The sequence below is a fragment of the Neovison vison genome, chromosome 7 (genome assembly GCF_020171115.1).
Source record: "Neovison vison isolate M4711 chromosome 7, ASM_NN_V1, whole genome shotgun sequence".
In the NCBI taxonomy this organism is placed as follows: Eukaryota; Metazoa; Chordata; class Mammalia; order Carnivora; family Mustelidae; genus Neogale; species Neogale vison.
The window spans coordinates 24,031,717-24,055,736 of NC_058097.1; the positions used below are offsets into that span (position 1 = coordinate 24,031,717).

Consider the following 24,020-nt stretch of genomic DNA (forward strand, 5'->3'; position numbering starts at 1 on the left):
TACCACTACCATCTAACCAGATATTTTTAGGTATCAAGCTCATATATCAAGGGCAAACTGTTACATTAAACACAAGATGCATTACTGGTATGTTTCACAGTTGAAGATCCCTAGAATTCATGTGGAGTGTCATAAGTATAAGTGACATATATGGCATTCAGGTAACATTTATATGTAGTTCTAAATCATTGCACATATAGCTGAGTCAATTACTGGAAATTAACATGCTGGGGGTGGTGATTTCATACCTACAGACACCATTCGGGCTCTTGCAATGGAAAGAAACCTTCTCCAATGGCCCCTCTGTGGCTGTGGTTTATTACCTCAATGATTTTGTTGCTTGTTGTAACCCAATATGTATGTTAGTATACCTTAAGGAATAGGTTGTCATCCGATTTATTAGTTGGAGTATCTTACATCTTTCAATGGTAGGGAAAATTTTATATTGACATATCCAGAGTTTTTATTGAAGTTATATTAGTCCTATCTATCAGAGATATGCTAGAAAATCTATAACTTCCACCAAAATGTTGCCCATGTGAGCAATTCAGTTTATGAAGTGCAATCTTCTAAGGCAGGTTTAGGGCCTCGTGATTCATTTTTCAACCTATGTGATGTTAATGATTTTGTCAAAATAAAAACTAATATACAGTTCTATGTCCATCATCAAATTATGCTGTTCAATTTATAGCTTACACTATGAAAAAAGACATCCAGATATGGAGGTCTGAGGAGCAGGAAATAGCTCCAGTCTATGCAATTCTCCTTCCTTTTGACACAGATATTTGTAGTAGGTGAGAAGTTATTTGGCTTATTATTATACTGGGAATTTTTTAGAACAGAGTAATGACATTGTTTCATTATGTCAAACATGTAGATATCTACCTAGGGTACACTGCTGGGCAAAGAAAATGATTATTAAAAAAAAAATGTAACTATATAAAACAAAAGAGAAAAAGGCTGAAAGGTCTTTATCACCTTGTTTAAACCAATCTTAAATCCCATTTTCTAAACTACTGAACAGTAATTCCCAAACACATTCATTTTTCTTAACCATCATAGAATATCAAGAAGCATTCTTGCAGGTTGTGTGTGTGTATGTGTGTGTGTGTTGTGAGCTCATGCATGCACAGATATTTTAAAAGTTTGAATATAATTCATATTCTATCTCCTTTTTTACTTACTGTTTTCTTAAGAATTAGATATTGCTAAATAACATCAAGAAATGAAAACTTTAGTAATAAAAAAGGAGAAAAATAACACGGTTCTGTTTAGAGGATTTCTGTAAATAAAGTTTAAACTGGTTATTTAGATAATGGTATTCCTAAAACAGCCTGATGAGAAGTCTAATGTATTTTAACATTTCAAATTCATGAAAGTAAGCAACCTTACTTTTCAAGTAGAGTTAATTTTCTGAGATTCCTTTCTTTCCTCTTCCTACAGAGCGACTCCTTTAATATTTGACAATATCCTTCCAAGATCCTTTATGTTAGTCTTTTTGTGTACCACTCTGAGACATGCAGGGAAGTAGACCTACTACGTAAACCCCACAAGTATTATACCAGGTTCATTTCAAAGACACCTGTGTTGAGATGTCTCATGATCCTGCATGAAGACATTTTTATTTCAATATTCTGATAAAACAAATACAACCTGGAATGACTCAATGACTAGCCCAGAGCCTCACAGTTAATTAGCAGAGGAATTTAGAGTCAGACACAGACTTGTCAGATTCAAAGGCCTATGTTCTTTATGGAATATCACACACCTTCTGGAAGTTGCAGAATGCCAACTGTAATGGGGTAAAATCACAGACACATGTCAGATTTAGCATTTATCACTAGGATGTTCAGTGCAAATAACTGATTCCCCTCTGCATGCAAGACCCTGTCATTAATCATTTTGCCTTTTTCTCACACTCAGCACACGATTCCAAAACCAAGGCTCACGTGGGAACGGATTTTACATTTTCAATGAGGTGTCTGTTCCTGGATGTATTAAAACAGATTCACCTTTAATACCATTCTTACCAAACTTTTTTATTACTGGTAACTAGTCAGAGTTTATCTAGAGAGAGCAAGTAAGTATTAAAAGTAGAATCTTAGGATTCATCATCAACATTACGGCTTATGAGCAAAGAAACACTGGGGACTCTGGGAAATAAAAGTAGTTACACAGATAAACTAAGAGGTCAGAGGATTTCATAATAGAAATACTCAAGGGAAAAAAAGAGTCCTCTTTCAGGTCATATATAAGCATACCTCCTTTCATTGCATTTTGCTTCACTGTGTTTCACACATAATGCATTTTTTTTTTTTTTTTACAAATTAAAGGTTTGTGGCAACCCTACATTGAACAAGTATAACAGCATCATTTTTTAAATAGCATTTACTCACTTTGTGTCTCATTTTGGTAATTCTCAGAGTATTTCAAACTTATTCATTATTAATATATTTGTTATGGTAATCTGTGGCCAGTGATCTATGATGTTACTATTATAATTATCTGGAGGCACCAAAAACTATACATTATAAAATGGCAAATTTAATTGGTAAATGTTGTACGTGTTCTGACTGCAGAGATGGTGGAAACAGTAAGAGAACCAGAATTAGAAGTGGAGCCTGAAGACAGAACTGAATTGCTATAATCTTATGATAAAACTTTAAAGGATGAAAGGTTGTTTCTCATGGATAAGCAAAAAAGTGGTTTTTTTTGTTTCTTTTTTGTTTTTGTTTTTTTTTTTAGATGGAATCCACTCCTGGTTAAGATGCTGTGAAGACTGTTGAAATGACAAAAATCGTTTTAGAATATTCCATAATTTAGTTGATAAAGTAGTGGCAGGGTTTGAGAGGACTAACTCCAAATTTGAAACAAGTTCTTCTGTGGGTAAAATGCTATCAAACAGCATCACATGTTACAGAGAAATCACTCATGAAAGGAAGAGTCAGTCAGTGCGACAAATTCTTTTTAAAGCAATTGCTACAGCCACCCCAAACTTCATCAACCACCACCCTGATGAGACAGCAGCCATCAACAAGGAGCAAGAGCCTCCATCAACTAAAAGATTAGGAGATGCTGAACGCTCCAAAGATGGTTAGCACTTTTCATCAATAAAGAATTTTTCTTTTAAGAGAAAGCTGTGTCTTTATTGGCTGACTAGGCTACTTGAGGGGAATGAAGTGGGAGGAGTGGGTGGCCCCAATGCTGGGCCTGTCATGCTTCTCAGATGTAGAAGTGATAAAGAACTCGCCCAGGTAGTGGCCAATCATCTCGGGCTTGATTTCCACCTGGATGAAGGTCTTGCCATTGCAGACACCCACCATGCTGCCCCTATCCACCAGGCTGGATGATCGTGTCCTGCAGGTGTGTCTTCACACCTCAGGCTTCTCCATCAGGGAAGCTTCCTTCTTGGCTTCCTCCAGGTGCTTCAGCAGTGAGTGCTGCTTCCTCTGCAAACCCCAGTTCAGCCTCTGCTGCTGCCGGGCACAGAACCACTGCATCAACTGCTCATAGGACACGTCCAGAAGTTGCTCAAGGTCCACGCCATGGTAGATGAACTCGTAGAAGGTGTGATTCTTCTTCTGCTCTACTTCTGCCATCTTGTCAGCTCTTTGGAAAGGAGTATTTTTTTAAGTAAGGTCATGTACATTGTTTTTCTGGACAGAATGCTATTGCACACTTAAATGTTATTGCACAGTATAATGTGAATATAAATTTTATATGCACTGGGAGACTAAAAAATTCATCTCACTCACTTTATCATCGTATTTGCTTAACTGCTGTGGTCTGGAACCAAATCTGTATTATCTCTGAGGTATGTCTATGTTGCAATAAAGAGCATGAAGCAAATGGATGCCCAATACAGGTAGAGGATAATACCAGAGAAGTTTGAGATAAAAGAGAAAAACTACAGAATATACATAAGAGCAAAAATTTTTCTGCACTAGATCCTAAATCCAAAGATCTCAGCTCAATGGATATCAAAAGCATAAGACCCTAGACATTGACCATATCACCGAAAGGCTCGGTAATACTCAAAATTATTTTAAATGGTAGGCAGATATTGGAACCAAATATCACTGAATTGCTGAGGAAGTTATTTCTTTCCCCATTCCTTCTAATTACATTAATAAAGAAGTCTGTGTTCCATGTTAACATGCCTTTAGCACTCTATTAACACTTGTTAATTTCTCCTGTGGAATAATGTAAAGTGTCCTATAAAGATACGTTTATTTACACTAAAAGTCAGTTTAAAGGAAATTAAGTAGACTTTGTACAATATGATGAAAATCATAATAATGTACTATAATCATGGAACTTGGGAAACATTGCAATCTAGAGAAAAGGAAGGTGAAATACTAAAGAACCTGAGTCCATTAGCAAAATTTAGGGATGAGCTTCTCTTTGGTTATCTCTGAAATTTGTGGGATGAACTGACACTGGGGTCAGACAAAAGGGTCAGTCGAGGCAAAAAATAATTGGTTTGAATTCCTGGTCATCCGGCGAAGAGCAACTCCCGATGCAAAGATAAATGAGATTCAATTCCTGACCAACCCTTTCCGCAGCATCACAGTATGCTTGCTCCCAATTTGTTTTGTCCTTCACAGAAATTTTCTATTGCAACAGGCTTTCATGGGTAGTTCTAACCACTACAGCCAAATTTCTTCCAACCACAGACTGTCTTTCTATTCATGAGCCATTCACAGGACACTCATTCCATATTTATGCCAGGCAGTCATTTTCTCCTTGGAATATCTCATCCATGTGAAATACACTGAGTTCTTTCTGTCATTCCCTAATTTTCCCTTCACCATCTTGACTTCTCATCACTGCAAAAATTCCAAGTTGTCCATATTTTTAAGGATCATGACCAGAACTGAATATACTATTTTAGGTCTATCAATACTATTTTAAGGATCAGAAAACAGATATGACCAATGGAGCACTAAAATAAGAAAATGTATCTACTTTTGTTTCAGACCATGATCACACTGGCTAGCTTTGTGTGTTCTACTGATGACTCTGAATGAATTTATTTTTTCTTAAAAGGGTGGAGACAGAACACAGCTTACTTAAGTAAACGTTTCAAGCAAGTAACCTTGCTCAGTGGGGTGTCTGCTTCTCCCTCTCCCTCTGCCTGCTGCTTCCCCTGCTCGTATTCTCTTTCTCTCTTAATAAATAAGTAAATAAATAAATAAAATCTTAAAAAAAAAAAAAAGGAAGTAAATGAAAAGATTACCCCTTTCCATAACCACACATCCTTACCACTATTCTCTAAAACTCTCAGGTAATATAAGTAAGGATTCCAAGGAAAGGGGCTGTGTGGACAGTAGAATATTAGATTACAATATTTGTTATATGGCTTTCTATTTTTCATTATTTTTTTAAGTACCTCAGCCTCAGAGAAAGATTTCATAAAGATTTTATAAGTTTCCAAATCATGAAAAAAAAAACCTTCCTAGGTTTCTTTACACCAATTCTTTCTTTTCCCAACACACCATAATCACTCACTTATATATGATGATGCCACTGTGTTACTGGTGGGGCAGAGGAGAGGGAGTACACCTTCGGCAGCCAAATCACCTGCTGGTGCACATTTAGCATTCGTCATGATATATCTCTCCAATACTGCCAGGAGCAGAAGACTACAGGTTAGTTCTTAAGCTAAACCTCACAAAGTACAGAACTCTAATTTTCCATCAGAGGAAGACAACTCTCCATCCTTTCTAACTTCACACTTTTATTTATAAAGGACTGTAAGTGGGCACTGGTCGTGGAAAGCAATGTCTTTATCTTAGAGAGGTTGCTCCAGCACCAGAGTGAAAATAACAGAAATCTCATCTGTAAGTGAGGGAATGTTCAGAGCCATTCTGCATCAATGAACTCACACTAAAATTGGGCCAGTCCTGTTCCAACCTAATTTGCCTACAAATCATTACAGGGAACTTGTAAAAAACACAGATGTTGGTTCTCTGCCTCTGGGGTGAGGCCTAAGGGTCTGCAATTTTAACACACTTTCTTTTTTTTTTTTTTCTTTCCCCCAGAGAAGCCATGCCAACTGGTCCAGAGACCACACTTGATTGTTAAGGGATTAAAAGAAAACTGGCAGATTTGAAGTTTCTCAGATTTGATTCCAGTTCTATTCTAATCATAAACTACCACAGATTTCATTTTTCAGTAAATATGTATGGAACATTTGCAATGTTCCAGGCACTGCTTTAGGTGATGGGTATTCAACAGTGATTTTCCCCCTCTATGCCCTTTACGCTTTGGTTCAAATAAGTGGGTCTCTACTTAAAGACCTCATTGCAGCAGGGCAAGCCTTTCTAATACAGCTTTGACATTAAGGTTAAGAGCAAGGACCTTAAGAATTACAAAGATTTGGTTTTGAAAGCTGGCTCTGTCACTTAATCGCCTTGACACCTTGGGTAAATCAACCTCTGAGCCTCAGTTTTCTCATCTATGACGAATTAAAAGATACAATGTTTGTAAAGCATTAGCATCAGGCCCGACGTGGGTAACATTAAAATAATGTCAATTATTATTACTCTTGTTCCAGTCCTGGCATTCATGGAGCCATAGAGCAAAACAGAACCTACAGGTGAAGACATACTTCGTGGTAATCTATGAAGGTCTGGGGCACAGGGGACCAACAAGGAACAGTTGGAGGATCCCAAGAACTGATCCTTAGAGGTATTTACTTCCCCATTCCAGACATGCTCATGTGCATCAAAAAGGACTTTTTTCTCTAATGACAAACATGACCACATCTGAACTAGAGCTACGTTTACAGACAAGTCTGCACGTTATACAAGCAGTGGAATGAGACATATAGGAAAGGGTCATGATACCGAATCATGCAATGACATTTCATGGACAGGGATGGCTCCAGGGATATGACAGGGAACTTCCTATACTATGGGTGAAATGCTCAGGAGAGTGTAAACCTCAGAGGGCTGGAAATGACCGTAAGAGCAGAGGGTGATACTAGCATTAGGAAGGGAGAGAAGTGACAGGGATCCCATCACTGGAACTGGAGGAGAAATGGACATGGACCTCAGGTCATAGCAATAATCCAGTTGCTGATTACCTAATCACCAGCTTCAAGATCCTAAAAGTTAGGACCCAAGATCTAGGGAAAAATGATCTAAAGGGAGGGAAGTGAGAGCCTCTCAGGTGGGATGAGTGCTAAGTGAACTGGAACCTGGTCTGCAACAGTCATGCAAACTGGCCGTCTGGATATGAAAGCACCTTGTCCTGTGCTATGCTGCATGCTTACTACTGGAGACAGAGTCATTTTAAGGGTTATTAGAATACCGTAGTTGGTGAGAAAACCGTGTGGTCAGAACAAAGCACAGGTAAAAATATATATATAAGAATGTGAGTCAAAAGAAATCTCCATTTATCAGTATAGAGGTTAGTCTGAGGATAATGACTGTGAAAACTTCATAGCATTCTGAAATACTGACTTCCTTGCATTACAATTTTGTGGGTGTCCTTCTACTCTCTCTTATTAATCACATGTCTAAAAAAAAAAAAAAGGCACAAGTGTATGTCTGACTAGGTGACCACAGGAAGGAAGAGCTAACTGACAGAACTGTGGTTTAATGCTAGGTTTGGATGGCAGGGAAAGATGATATATGAGTGAATAATCAAAGGACAGACAGGTAAATTTCAGAAAACAGAAACAAAAGCTAAATCAGGTTAAAAACTTGAGGACAGGAGGGAGAAACCCAGAAGCCATATTAAACCCAAGAAAGGTGGTTAAACATACAGAGCCTCTGTGGTTTTGAAAACTTTCACAGAGCTGAAAATCTTTACTAGGGAGTTGGCTGACTACAGATCAGCAAGAAGGCCAAGTGATACTGGCAGCAGCAATTAGAGATCCACAAGCTAGAGTAGGAAAAACGTGAATTCATAAGAAGAATGAACTTCTGCTCTTGTCCTCATTTGCCTTTCTGATCTTACAGTGGAGTACAGCATATGAAGGAGTTTAAGAGACTGTGGCCACATGGTAAAATGTCAGAGTCACTTGGCAACTGTCAGCTACTTGAAGGGTATGTCTCCCCCTGGCTCATTAATCTTACCACAACAATATCTTGTGTACACTGGCATTTTGGAAACTTCCCCATTAGTCCTCTCTGATAATCACCCAAAGTGAATTACTATTCCCTAGTGTGACTTTATCCTGCCTTTTTCTTATAACCACTCATGAATATACCAACAGTAAATGGGTGGAAAAATGGAAAAGGTGACTTGGTAATTTTTTTTGACTCTTCTGAAAATGTCATGTCCTCAGCTGGAAACATCTGAGAGGTCATTTTGCTTCAAGTCTCTGCGTAATAAACCATGTCCACCTCTTTATATCTTCCTTTTTCATGGTTTTACTTGGGCTTGGTCCAAATTAAAGTGGAGGGAGAGACACTGCTTTCATAGTAAATTGTGGTCCAGGGAAGACAGGTGAACTGAATGAATAAGGTCCAGGAAAGACATGTAAAATTGATGAATAAAATGCACTTGAGTGTACTGCTGAATTGCCTCTTTTCTCAGTGTTTACGGCCCACATTTTTACAGAACACCAAAGAAAATGTCATCCTCATTATAAAAAAGAAACATAATCTGGAGAAGATGTCTGAAATGCAGTTACATTTAGTACATAAACAACTGTGCTTTATGTCTTCTGTTGTCTCCTCTCTAAAATTTTTCTTCTGAACTCTAGGCAGATTCTTTGTGACAAAAACTCTAACGGAAGTGACCTCCTGGTTCATCTAGGTCCCAAGGTCACCTGCTATTGCAACAGGATGTCAAAATCAAAAACAACTTGTGCCATCAGGAATTCAGTTTTGATTGATTAGACAAACCCAAACCTCCTATCTCTCACCCTCCTCATAGATGGACACAGGCTCAAATCTTATTTGATTCAAACATCTTATGCTCATGAACTGAATAGCCATAACTGCTATCAATTGAAAATAGGAAAAAAATTATGGTTTCTACAGAAGACACTGGAAAATCTTTCTAGCACACATTTTGCATTATGCAAGTCAGAACTGATGTATCACTTTGACCTCTGTTATTCATTTTATCTTCTCACTAGTGGAAATAAATGATGCAATCCCATTGTGCAGGTAAAAGAAATAGAGTTGCTTAAGGCCAAATAGCTATCATGTAAAGAATCTAAAGTTCAAACACATAACTTGACCAATGAGCTGAAAGTGGTCTCACGTACTATCCCAATCATTCTTCAAAACAGTGTCATAAAGTAGGTACTTGAAAATAGTCATTCTACAGATGAGAAGCAAAAAAAATCAACAAAAAAGCAACTGCCTCATTCAACTAATACTATTTTAAGGAGACTCAAATTAGACTTGGTTTCATTCCAAACCTTAGGTTATATTCTCCACATCATAGGGAGGTAAGTAGATTCCTTTTCCATGTATTGAGGAATGGGTGGAAAACCATGAAGCAGTAGAATAGAATGGCTAAGAATGTCAGTACTATGGGGAGGGAGACAAACCATAAGAGACTCTTAATCTCACAAAACAAACTGAGGGTTGCCAGGGGGAGGTGGGTAAGGAGTGGGTGGTGGGGTTATGGACATTGGGGAGGGAATGTGCTATGGTGAGTGCTGTGAAGTGTATAAACCTGGCGATTCACAGACCTGTACCCCTGGGGCTAATAATACACTATATGTAAATAAAAAATTTTTAAAAACTCAAAAAAAAAAAAAAAAAAAGAATGTCAGTACTAAAATCAGATCTCCATAGTTCCACTGCCAGTTCCACCAGCTTGTTCTTGGGACAGTTTACTTAATTTGTCTATTTCAGCATTCTTGCGTATACAGTGAAACTACATATGGATACCCTCACAGGGACATTATAAACAGCTAGTGAAGTGCTGCATGTAAGCACTTGATGCAGCGTCTGGTGCACAGTATAGTGTCAACAAGAGTTTTCAGTGAGTGGCATGAAAACCATTATTCTTTGTATTTTCCCTCCAGAATGGTTGAGAATCTAGTACATTCAGGATCTAAGTCAGTACCTTGATTCAATAACTCTCCTTTGAAGGGCAACATGACAACCATACTGAACCCCTCCTATGTCCCTGATAAAGTATTATCTCAGTGCCTTGGAGAGAAGATCAGCACAACTAAATGATGTTTGCCAAGAGAAGTCTGTGTAGAAAGCAGAGATACGTTTACCAAAAAGGGAATGAAGATCGATTTCTGAGCTTCTCATCTGCAGGTGCCCAATCTCCATAGTGAGCCCAGCGCTGTAGTCTCATGGTCATGTTTTTACAAAGTTTGCGAAGTAAGACACTTTAACCTTAGTCAAGACCATCATTTCTTTCCTACTCAAAGCGTCCTTTGTCTCACTTCTCCCCTGGGTTAGAATTGAGGTGCCCTGTGGACATTTTTGGGAACCAGATACCTGTAGACTCTGCTGGTAGGTACTATGTGGATTTAACAGAATATATTTATGTGGTTCAGTTGCTTTGTGTATGATAGCTCTTGCTAGTTGTCTCAATGGAGGGACTTTCCAAAGGTTTACCTACCTTCCCACTGACCATAGCACTGCACTGATGGGTGTGGTATCATGATAGAAATATGTGCTTTGGTCCCCAGCACCAGAACTATGTGATACAAGAGAGAAATAAAATATCTGAAATTTAAAGCTTGTCAACAGAACATGTAACTTAAAAAAAAAAAAAAGATTTTTTTCTCCTTGTAGCCTAATCACACTACACTTTTTATTCCATCAAGAATGTATTTGGCAATGTAAGAAAAATAAAAATCCATCAAACTTCCTTTAAGGAAGATTGAAATTAACTTTCTATTTACTCTATAAGAGAAAATAATCAAAAACTTTCATAAGATTATGCTACCAAATAATTTAGGAAACAAAAGTATTATGGAAGTGTTTCAAGGAATTAATTTTTAAAATATGCTATTCTTTTTTTTTTTTTTAAGATTTTATTTATTTCTTTGACAGGCAGAGATTACAAGTAGGCAGAGAGGCAGGCAGAGAGAGAGGAGGAAGCAGGCTCCCTGCAGAGCAGAGAGCCCAATGCAGGTTCGATCCCAGGATCCTGGGATCATGACCTGAGCATGACCTGAGCAGAGACTTTAACCCCCTGAGCCACCCAGGTGCCCCTAAAATATGCTATTCTTTTGCATTGTGTCATATTTGTAATCCTTCTTGGTTATATTCTGATGTGATTTCTTTACTCATTCTAAATAAATACTGTATTTCATAGACATGTGAAGTCATGATTTTGCATTTTTTATCTTTAAGAAGGCTCCATTCAAGAAGAATAAATGAAACAAGATGGGATTGGGAGGGAGACAAACCATAAGTGACTCTTAATCTCACAAAACAAACTGAGGGTTGCTGGGGGGAGGGGGGTTGGGAGAAGGGGGGTGGGGTTATGGACATTGGGGAGGGTATGTGCTTTGGTGAGTGCTGTGAAGTGTGTAAACCTGGCGATTCACAGACCTGTACCCATGGGGATAAAAATATATGTTTATAAAAAATAAAAAAGCTTATTAAAAAAAAATGCGTCAGTACCATAAAAAAAAAAAGAAGGTTCCATTCATATTGTAAAAACTTTAAGACCTATAAACCTGAAGGCACCTGTTCTAGAATATCATCCAAATATACAGAAATTTGGCTAAGTCTTTTCAAGTTTTTGAGGGTGAATTCTCACTCAGGCAACTTAGCAGGAACCAGAAAAGCAGAAAAGGGAAACACGAAGGGGAAAGATGGCATCATGTTAGGTGTTTGGTCGGCTCTTTTTACTTTCCTTCTGGGCTCTTTGAACTACTTTACCTGAGGCTATACTGCAGAGCTCTGCAAGCTCAAAGAATAAATATCCTCTCTTGATTTGTCAGAGCTATGAGGGGGGCTCTTTGGCAGAAAGGAACTACATGAAGAACAAACAAGTAAATGCACACACAGACTTGAATAGGCATAACAAGAATTCAAAAAGGGGTTGAATAAGAAGCAATAAAGAGAATCTATTGGGAATGAAGAGACAAGAAATGTTTCTACTACTTGGAATAATGCTTCTTTCCATTACTCTCCCACCATCTTCATTTGCTGCAACCATTTTATTTTTATTAACATCTTCAGTAAAAAATTCAGGCAATAAATGTGTGTTAGTGGCAACTACGTGCCAGGATCTGAACTGTGTTGGGATAGCACATTAAGAAAAATGTAGGCCCTATATCCCAAAATTCAGAAATTGAAATCCTCACCCCCAGTGTAATGGTTTTAGGGGAGGAAACCTTTTTTGATCACATCATAAGCCCTGATGAAGAGGTTAGTCCCCTTATAAAAGAGACCCCAAACAGCCATCTCTGAACAAGGAAGCTGGTCCACATCAGAACCCAAATCTGCCTGTACCTTGGTCTTGGACTTCCCAGTCTCCAGAGCTATGAGAAATTAATGCTTATTGTTTAAAAAAAAAAAAAAAGTACGTCCTATCCATGCAGAAAATACAGAGAATGTGAGAGATAATTAGAACTACACAAAAATCACAAAGACATAAATCACAACACTGATATGTACTAAGGAGTGGTACAGGATAAGGGACAGACAGGTGGGTGTGAGCTAGTCAGAAATGTCCAGACAGATCTCCTAAAGTATGTAATACTTTAGCTAATTTTTGAACTATAAGGTGAGGAAACAAATGTTAAGAATAAGTTATAGGATGAGAGGGAATGATGAATATCATTTCCATCAGTAGAAGAATACAGGGGAAAAGCCACAGAGCATGAGAGAAGGAAAGAATGTCATACTTTAAAATAATGATTAATTTGTACTTTAAGAGAAGTAATTTTATAGAAAAGAGGCTGTATCAGGTGGAGGAGCACCATCATCATCATCACTTCCATTATCATCATCACTATTATGTCCACAACCACCAGTTGGAGCCCCACGTGCCAGGCACTATGCTAATTTTTTAACATACATTTTGTCATTTAATCCTTACACAAACCTATGTTCATTTGTTTGGTCATTCATTCATTCATTCTTCCATTCAATACATATTTCTTAAATGCCTAATCTATACCAACCATTCTGATGATTAAGCAGTATTAGGTATTTGACAAAGCAGATGTAGAGTCTTCTTCAATGGAATCTTAATTTGCAGTACTGGATTGATACCTGTTACTTGCTATTTTTTTATACTTCATTTGACTCCATGTGCTAAAATTACTCAATTCTTATCTCATGGCTCATCTCTGGAGGGTATCTCAAACTCACCAGAGAGGATAAACACACATCAGATTCAGGAAAATGGGAAGAAGGAAGAGAGAATCATGCAGGAATAGAACGGGCTGAGAGAGTGCTCCTGGACACAGGGCTACTTGAGGGTGAGGGCAGACTCTTAGAGGTACTGATGGATGAAGGATTGCCACAGATGCCTGAGTGTCCATCCACCAGCTGGTGAACTGACATACTGTGCCCTGGCCAGGTACAGGATACTGAGAAGTGGGGTCAGGTTTATCCCTTTCCTGCAGGCTTCCACTGCAACCAACAACAGATGACTACCTATTATAGATCTTGAAACCTCCATGCCAAGACACATGTGGTAACTGGACTGGGGACAGGCAAAAGACGTCTCCCTGATGAGATGCAGTTTTTGGTCAACCACCTGCCAGACACACCCTTGAGCTGGAGCCTAGAGTGAGAATGATTACTATCATGTCCTAACCCAAGAAGTCATAGGGCAGCGTGCCCAACCCTGACATGCTGTGTCCATGCTCACGTCCTAGCCAGAGCAAAGAATGAATGCAATCATGGGCAGGAGAGAAGAGGAGGTTGGGTGGGCCCTGGGAACACATGGCAGGGAGGCAGGCAGCCAGGAATTCATCCCAACGCATTGCTGTGAGGCAATACTATATGTGAGCTGAAGTTCCAAGCCTGGTTATATGCCCTGTTGTCCCACTGGGTTTCATTTATAGGAATTTCAAGTTGCAAATGCAGAACACTGAATCCCAAGAACACAACACTGAATCCCTTCTAAATGTGAGGTGTGGTCTCATGCCCATGAAGCCCACTCAGGGTGAGAGGCAGAGAGTAATTATGTACAGAGCTTAGGTAGTTTTCTCTGAGAAGATGAGACCTGAGTGACGAGAAAGATCTAGACATGGAGAAAGAGGAGATAATTATTACCATTATAATAGACTGAACGCTTGTGCTCCCACCCCCCAAACTCAGATTTTGAAACCTAACCCCCAAACGATGTAGTTTAGAGGTGCGGGTTTTGGGAAGTTATTAAGTGAAGAGGTCAGAGCACTCAAAAATGGGACAAGTGCTCATGCAAGATACCTCAGAGAGCTCCCTTACTTCTTCCACCATGCAGAAGGAGCACAGTAAAAAGATGGCTTTCTACAAACCAGGAAGGAGGCTCTCACCAGAGGCCAAATCTGCTGGCACCTTAACCTTGGATTTCCCAACTTTCAGAACTGTGGGAGAAAGAAAAAAAAAAGGTCTGTTGTTCATAACATTCAGTAACATTCAGTCTATGGTAATTTTCCTTAGCAGCTTAAATGGACTAAGATACCCCTTCCCCTTTTAGAAGGTTGAGTAGGTGAATTAACCTGTGTGTGACAAAATCCACATTAGCCCAACTCCAAAGCCTTTGTTTTTAACCAGTGCTATGTATCTGCTTTTACTTGGGAGATCTGTATTTTCCCTATTAGACAAAGTTTAGAAAGAAACTAAGGATGGTTTTTTTGATAAAGATCTATGCATGAAACCAGGAAGAAATCTGTCAAAAAACTGCAGTTTTAATTCCCAGCTCAATGAAAACAAGTAAAAGAACAAAACAAAAACTAAAAATCTGAACACCAATAAAACTACATGACTTACATATCAATTATGTAAGGAACTCTATAATCAAATCAATTAACATATCCATAGTTTTCTGTGTTTGTGTGATTGTGTGTGGGGGTGTGTGTGATATTTAAGATCTATCCTCTTGGCAGATTTCAACACAGTATTCTTAACTATTGTTACATGCTGTATATGCTATACATGAGATCTCTAGAACTTAATCTTGCCCAAATAAAAGATTGTACCCTTGGGCCAATATTACCCCATCTCCCCTCTCGAAGCCCTAGGCAACATCAATCTGTTCTCTGTTTCTATGAGCTTGTTTTTTTAAACACTTTACATATGAGAGGAATCCTACAATATTTGTCTTTCTCTGACTTATTTCACTTCGTCTTAATGCCCTCTACCTCCATCCATGCTATCACAAATACAGTACTGCCCTCCTTTTTAAGACTGAGTAACATTCCATTGTATATAGAATACCACATTTTCTTTATCCCTCATCTGGTAAAGGACATTTAGGTTATTTCCACATCTTGGCTGCTATGAAGAATGTTTCGATGAATGTGGGAGTACAAACACCTCTTTATATCTTGATTTCAGTTCCATTTGGATATGCACTGAGAAGTGCGATTACTCGATCATATACTATGTAGTTCTATTTTTCATTTTTTGAGGGATCTCCATATGGTTTTCTTTAGTGGATCTACTCATCTACATTCCCATGAGCAGTGTACAAGAGATCCTCTTCTCTACATCCTCCTCACCACTAGTATTTTTTGTCTTTTTGATAATAGTCACCCGAACAGATGTGAAGTGCTATCTCACTGGTTTTTATTTTCATTTCCCTGATGATTAGAAATATTCATCACTTTTTCCTGTACCACTAGCCATTTTTAAACTTCTTTTCTTGTTTTGAAAGTGTCTGTTTAAGTACTTTGCCCATTTTTAATCAGATTATTTGTATTTTTGGTATTGAGTTGGATGAATTCCTTATACTGTTTGGATATTAACTCCTTATTGGATACGTGGTTTACAAATATTTGTTCCTATTCCATAGCTGACTTTTCATTGGGTTCTTTTCTTTCTCTGCAGTAGCTTTTTACTTTACTGTAATTGTACTTGTCTCTTTTTGCTTTTGGTGCTTGTACTTTCAGTGTCATATCCAAGAAACCATTGCCAAAACCTATGTTAAGATTCTCCCTGTGTTTCCCACCTCTCTCCACTTAGGAGTTTTATAGTTTCAGGTCTTATGCTTAATCCTTTAATCCACTTTAAGTAGTATGTGATGTTGAGACAGGTCCAACCTCATTTTTTTTTGCATATAGATGTCTAGTCTTCCTAACACCATTTGTTGAAAAGACTATCCGTTCTGCATTGTGTGTTTTACTTGTTGAGGATCAGTTGACTATAAATGCATTGGTTTATTCTAGATTTTGTATTCTGTTCCATTGGGTCTATTTATCTGTTTTTATGCCAGCACCATGATGTTTTGATTAATGTAGCTTTATAATATAATCTGAAGTCAGAAAGTGTGGTATATCTATCTTTGTTCTTCTTGATTAAGGTTGCTTTGGCTAGCAAGATTCCTCTGGGTCTCCAAATGAATTTTCGAGTTGCTTTTTCTATTTATGTGAAAACTCAATAAAATTGTTTTAAAAAAAATGCATATATAACTTTTTGTAAGAAACAACAACTACAATAAATCCATATGCAAATGTTGGGGTTTTTTTGCTTAAATATTATCCTTGACTTGAAGTCACCATATCTTAAACAAAGATGTTTCAAGTTTCTAATTTTTCTTAGTCTTAATTCCTTCTATTTCTCTTCTTACCCTAAAACTCTAAATTGAGCAGCTGATAATATTTAGAGTTGTTTAAATCTAGCATGTCATTTCATGTAGGTCTTGAATTTTTGTACATGATATGTCTCATCCATTCCATGTCCTTCTTCCACTTTGTACACCTACAACACAGTAACAATATATCCAAAGTCCAGCTGAGAAGTCAACTTCTCTGGAAATAGACTGCCTATCCCCAAGAAATATTATGTCTTTTTTATTGTATGATACTGATTTATTTATTCTTGAGCTCCCTGCCTTTATTGTCTCTATCTGTACCAGTCCCTTCCACTGTATTGAAAATCCCTTATATGCACAAATCACAAAAACTTGGTGTTTAAAGGGTTAACAATGTGCTTAATTCATAGTAGGTGTTCATGTCATATGAACTGACTTATACTCTGCCAATAGAATATTGTTTATTGGCCACATCCCTCTGCCTAAAGAGCCAGTAGCTCATTGTAAAAAAATTTTTCATAACAAACTCCATACAAATGCATCAGACAGGCCATATTTTGAACAGCTGAACAGGGGAACAAATAAAGAAATGTCTCTGACTGTAGGCCATTTTGATGTTGGAATTTTCTTGCCAGCAATGTTCCCAATTAATGTTCAAGAAAAACCATTTGTTTTGGACAATCATTCAATGATATGTTTTGTTTTGTAGAAGAATAGTATTTGACTCTATAGAGACAGAAGCAGACAGACAGAAGACAATAAAATGGTTTCCCTTTTTATGTCTATTCTCAAATATAAAATATACATCAAGGGTAGTTTCTGAGGTCTGTTTGTTTTCCTGTATAGTTATTATGCCCATTAGGCACCCGTGAAAACAAGCAGAATGAACAACCAAAATACTGCAGAGGAAAGAAAAGCCCAAGAATCTAGAAAAAATATATTACTTAAAATAATATACTTCATTTTACATACTACCTATATACTGTCATTAATGCAATATTTTTATGAATATAAAAACAAATATAAACATAAAAATGTGTGTGTGTTTCCATTGTGACAGGCACCAGGCTAATTAGTTCGTATACAAAAGCTCATTTATTTCTCACAACAATCTTGTAAGGTCAACATTCTTATTTCACAGATGTTAAGATTCAAGCTCAGAAAGAGATTAAAAGATTTAAATTTTGATTTTCTTGATTTCAAAGCTGATGTTGTGGGTCTACTAAACACTAACAACCAAAGCGATAATATCAAAAACAATCGTAAAGCAGAAGAGCAATCAGCACTGTAACTTGAGAAGCTTATACCACTTATTGAGCTCTCATCACATGCTCATTTTTAGTGCTACAGACACACAAGATAATTAAATTCTCACCTCTACCCTACTAACTTGTTATACCCACTTGACAGAGGCCCAGAAGGCATGGGCACAAGGACTACACTGTCTTCACACCATGGAACTGGGGTTATAAGAACTCTAGTTCCTAAGAGCTATGTTTCAGAATCATTCATATGTATGATAGTCTATATATAGTATCTGTAAGCTTACATATACCCAGGTAGGTATCAATTAACAGTCAAATTTAAACACTTTATGGACAATGTGCTGAATAGCTGTTATCACTGTCAAAATAGCAGGACTGGACATCAGTCTTACCACTATTTGTGAGAGACAAGCAGGTAGATGTGAAATTGATAAAAGGGCAGACTGAATCCCATATTGCCATTCATTCCTTTAAGTCGATGGCTCAAGGCTTCAGTCCAACATTCCTGTTGGGTTTCTGTTTTTTGTTCTTTTCATTCTTCTGTCAGTTTTCTTCTGTTTTGCCTGTCTTTCTCCTACCCATCAGCCATCTTTCCTCATCATTGAAAATAAGACAGAGTGTACTATTATTCTTTGTAATAAGCTCTTCACTTGGAAATCAGAAAATCAAACCTCTCCTTTTCACCTATGGAAGGGATACTTACTGCACAGTTACTATGCATCAATATACAGGAGACTTAATGTTGAGCTAAAAGCAACTGAAGTAGTCCCCACCCTTACAGAATAGAAGTCTAATCTGGGAGGCAATTAATGAGAGAGTTACACAAAGGAATGATACCTACAGTAAGTAAAATGAGTAAAGATGCTATGAATGAATGTATATGGTATGGGAAATTGCCCTAGCTATGGAATTCTGTCTGAAGAAACAGTTGTTCTTAAAGTGAGAAATATACACTTGGTCATATATACTGATCATAATTTTGAAGGCCTCTTTCCCAATACCTGGTCCAGAAAAGTGAGAAGCAAAGAATAGATCATCCCTTTTGCACCATCCTTCCATGGCCTACCGCTCAGCACGACAGTGGCCCAGCTTCTTCTCATGCTTCCATAACTATTCTCAGCTTTTATATAATTACGTGTTGACAAAATTTTATTCCATAATTTAAGTTCTCTATTTGGTTGGTGAGAGTTATGTTGTTTTTTGTGATATTTTATATATATATATACATATATATATATATCATACTTTTTGAGATATATATATCTCCTCACATGTAACTGCTACATAAATGGAGAACATAAACTCAGGCTCACTTTTCTCCTCTCCACTTTCTCTTCTTCCTCCCAGTGAAAAAGAATGTATAGCTATTAACAATGCAGCTTCTAGAGATAACACAGCTGGACAGATGGCTTGGCTCCATTCTGTAGAATTGTGTGAACTTGGGCACTTACTTAAGCATGAGTTGGGCACGAGTTTCCCTATCTACAAGGAAGAGATACAAGTTGTAACTTCCTTGTTGGGGTGTTATTGGGATAAAATGAAAAGGCTCCTGGCACAAGTAACTGTTCTATACATATCAGCTGTCATCACTGACTGGATTTTAGCATACTAGCTGGATCACATTAGCTTCTACTGTGCATCCTATAGGCCTAGCTAACCTCATCCAATACTTCTCTGGGTATTCTTGTTGCTTGGTTTCATTCTCATATTTAGCACAGTCTTCTTGAGACTAGAGCCATAATCTTATTTTTAGAGCTCCATGCATCCTCCAGAAACTTAAGACTTTATGACAGACTCTTTCACTCAGTCTTTCATTTTCGTTTTTTTATTTCCTCATTTTGTATGTCAGCTCATATGCTCTAGTGGTCAAGGAACTTAGTTCAGGTATAATATTCCCCTCCGTGAATGCTTTGAATGATAAATACATGAGGTAGTCTCAAGGGACCAGAAATGATGCCAGCGAGTTCCTCTCTGCCACAAATGGTCTTTCACATGACACAGATTCAGAATGCTTCAGAACCACAAGTAAAAATCACTCTCTGGGTACAGAAAGCTACAACGGACAAGATTTAGTTTTGAAACATATTTACCTGGGAGGTTTGTGCATGTGCTCTTGTTTTGGATTTTCTTATTTTGTAATCTGCATTGTTTGTGCTGACAATTCCTGATGAAACGGATGATGAGTGACTTCCAGCTGGAAGAGAGAGAAGAAAACAAACAGCTTGTAGGCAAATGCATGAAGAAATCTGGGCTTCTTCTAAAATGGTATGCACATGCTTATAACTATTTAAGTCTCAATGTCTCTACATGGAAGTCTTTCTTGCTATAAATAAGAAAATACAATTTAAAAAAAAAAATCCCATAAGAATCTTGCCTTTGTTTATGGGCATCTACATTCCCTGTTCTCCATTATAAAATCTCAGGGATAAAGGGACCTGAAAAGAATATGAAGTCCAAAGTCTTTTTAGATATGCACACGTAAGTGTGTGTATTTTTTAAGTAGGCTCCAAGCCCTGTTTGGAGCCCAGTATGGGGCTAGAACTCATGACCCTGAGATTTAAGATGTGAGCTGAGTTCAAGAGTTGAAAGCTTAACCAACTGAGCCACCCAGGCATCCCTAGATACTTGTAAATTTTAAATAGCCCCATATGTCACTGACTTGAGAGAAGCAAGGATTCCAAGTAAATGGAATGGGGTAGAAGAAATTTTAAAAAGGGTCAAATAGAAAGGGGCAGTGGTCTGGGAGTTATCAGGTTCCTAATGATCAGATGATATATGGCTCTGTCTCAGAAGCATGATAGGTAGTCCATTATTATGATTATATAATAAAAATAATGATCATGGCCTACTGAGTGCCTACTGTGTGAGAAGCACTGTGGTGTGTGGTACAGAGCCACAAAAGCTTCTTCAATACCCATAAAGATGCTATAAGACAGATACTAGCATTATTATTATTTTATACACAGGCATACTGTAGCATAAATTAAGTAACCTCACCAAGGTCAAACATTCAGCAGAGAGCTGTGATTAAAAGCCAGGCTGTCTTACTCCAGGCCCTTATCCTAATCATCATGCTCCATCCTCTCCAAAGCACCTGAATTGCAGTATTTTGAACACTGGTGTACATACACTATAAACAGACTCCCAGATTCCACGGGAATAAAATTCTCAACACCTGGTTCAGAAATGTAAGAAGCATTTACCATATTGCAAAAAAAAAAAAATTCTTAAAAAGATGCTAGAAGCAATAACAATATCCTTCTACTTATATTTTGTCTTAAATAAATTAGTTGTTGCTCTCCCCGGAGAAAAGACTATGCCTGCAATTGTAACCAATATACATTATTTATCAAGGTAAAAGATTTATAATCAAAAGTTCCTTAAATTATACAAAGTGTTATACCTGAAACAAGATACAGTTTGTGTATAGAAGCTTCTTCAAATATAAAATCTCATCCAAAAACATATGAGAATTTTCAAAACAAATAAAACAACATTGTAAGTATTACCTTGTGACTAATCATCACTTTTAACATATTTTGCAAACTTGCTAAAGACAGCTTTATCTTTGATAAAAATTAAGGTCTAGAGTGGTAACAGATGAACAATTAGAGGATTCTTTTTAAAAAGATTGCATTTATTTATTTTAAAGAGAGAGAGAGAAGCAGACTCCTTGCTGAGCAGACAGCCTGATTTAGGGCTCGACCCCGGGACCCTAAGATCATAAGCTGAGCCAAAGGCAGATGCTTAATCAAATAAGCCACCCAGATGCCCCAAAGATACTTTCGTAAGTTAGTAACAGAGTATGTACTTGGTAATGATTAAAAAGAAATTGTTATCAATATTTTGTATCTATCAGATATCAATGCTATATTGATTAAACTATTACTTTAACACTTTCCGTAACACTACGATGTCATTGGTACTCTGGGACCTTGAGATCGAAGGCCTTTGTAAAAGACTAAGGTGTAGAAGTGTCCATACAAGCCTTCAAAAAAGATGTTACTAGATCTGAGTTGTAAAAGGTGAGGCGAATAAAACATAAAATCAGAAAAGGGAAGTGTGGAAGAATATGAGGCAACTGCTGAGCCGAAATTGTGACTGAAGGCTTGGCGGTCATATCTGTCATACTAAGGAACACAAATGTTAACTGAATGTCATGAGGAAATGGTAATTTGATGATGCTTTTATTTTGGATTTTATTATTTTGATGCTTTTATTTTGTATTTTTATCAATTACACAATTGATACTGAGGAACAAAACACTGCAGCTCAAAGATAGCAAGTTACTGCTGTATGTTAATGTCTTTTCTCCTCAGTCACATTTTTTTTTTTTTTTTTTTTTGTATATCAAGAAACAGCACAGAACGAGGGCATCGGACTCATGGGTCTCCAAGGAAATTTTAAAATACTATGGCAATATGTTGTTAAGAGACAGACCCTGGCTTAATATCTTACCTACTATTTATTTGCTTTAATTGAGACTACTTCACATATATTAATTGTTCAGATCTTAAGTGTATATTCATATTTATATGTACGAATTGAAGATATCAGCAGGTGAATGCATATTATGGTTTGTTCATCAGACGAAGTGATGGGTATATGAATTTATTAAAATTATTTTTCAATAATTAATTAATCATTTCCCATGTATAAGCTCATGGAATGAGTTCTATGGGGAACAGAAAGTTTAATTATATGTCATAGGGAAAGCTGGTGAATAAACTCAGTTGAAGCTGAAAAGTGCCAAGGGTCATGAACAAGCACAATGAAAATTCTGTAGTTGTTCAAAATAAAGGCACTACATCATTTCAATCTTTGGAGATCAAAAAATCACTTCTAGGAGCAATGGGTATTTGAACTGCACCTTCAGTATTTAGCAGCATTTAAATCAACAGAATACCAGGGAAAAATTAAAATCCCAGGGAGGAAAAAAAAAACAATGATCTGTTTCAGTTCTCTGTGCTTCAGAGAACCAAGACGTTGGCGTTAGGGCAAATTCTTCCTCAAGGTGATCAATTTAAGACTCCTAATGGATAGGAGGAACCCTCCCGATCATCTTACAAAAAAATGCAGATATACTTATGGATATACACATGTATCTCCAAAAACCTTCAAGGATACCCAAGATATTTAAATAATTAATTTAGAACAAAGGTTATTATTATTAAACAGATGTACCTTTATACACATTAACTATTCATTCTGTTTGTTTTGGAAATTCCAACCAAAAACATTGATTGCACAGCTAATCTCTGTCAATGTCTGACCTACCTGTGTCAGGAAATAAAAGAAGACTCCTGAGTGAAATAGTTATAACCCACTTTTATATCCTTGAGCTTTGGCAAGGGAGCCTTAAAAAAAACTTTTACTTTAGTGTGTATTCATAAAATCTTGGCATTTTGGGCTTCTATTTCTGTAGGTTTAGAGTCCCTACCCTCCCTCAATAGTCCAATCTTCTTATTACGACTACTAAATCTGATTTGGAGTATTCCATTTGTCAAGAAAATTTATTAATCTGAGGGGAAAATATACACATATTTAAGTCAATAATTGATATTTTTTCAAAAAAGTGATAAAAATATCATTGAATATTTTCATCTTTTACTTTTTTATGGATAAGGAAGATGGAGTAAATAACTTTTGACAATAAAACAGGTCCTAGCAGATTCCAGTCTCTGAAATACTGTGAAAAATATCTGGTAAACCATTCTAGTGCCAGGTATTCTAATGAGTAATACTGAAATTCAATGAAGAAATCTCCTTTTGGTATCTCAACTATTCAAATATTTCTGGACATGTTTATTTATTAGAGTATTGGCTTCTGTTCTTTCATATCTTCCTTGTTAGCATTAACAAGTTCCATGGATTGACCTAGAAACTCCAGCTCCTGAGTTCAGCTATAGTAGGTCAGAGAGAAAGTATAAATTTCACTCTATTGGGGAAATTGAACCTTGTTTCAATCTCACTCTTTTGGATTTGGTACTTGATGGCACCAATTATACCATCTGAGCTTAATCCTCACAAGTAGGCTTCTTCCTTCTCAGGTGTTCTCTCTAGCACTACACTTGCATGAACTGGGATACCAGTTTTTATTGCTTTAATCTTAAA

At 37.1% G+C, this 24,020-nt stretch overlaps 1 pseudogene; it reads right to left on the bottom strand.

Moving 5' to 3' along the window:
- Positions 1–3,091: 3,091 nt before the first annotated feature.
- LOC122911382 lies at positions 3,092–20,094 on the bottom strand (annotated as a pseudogene).
- Between the last annotated feature and the right edge of the window lie 3,926 nt (positions 20,095–24,020).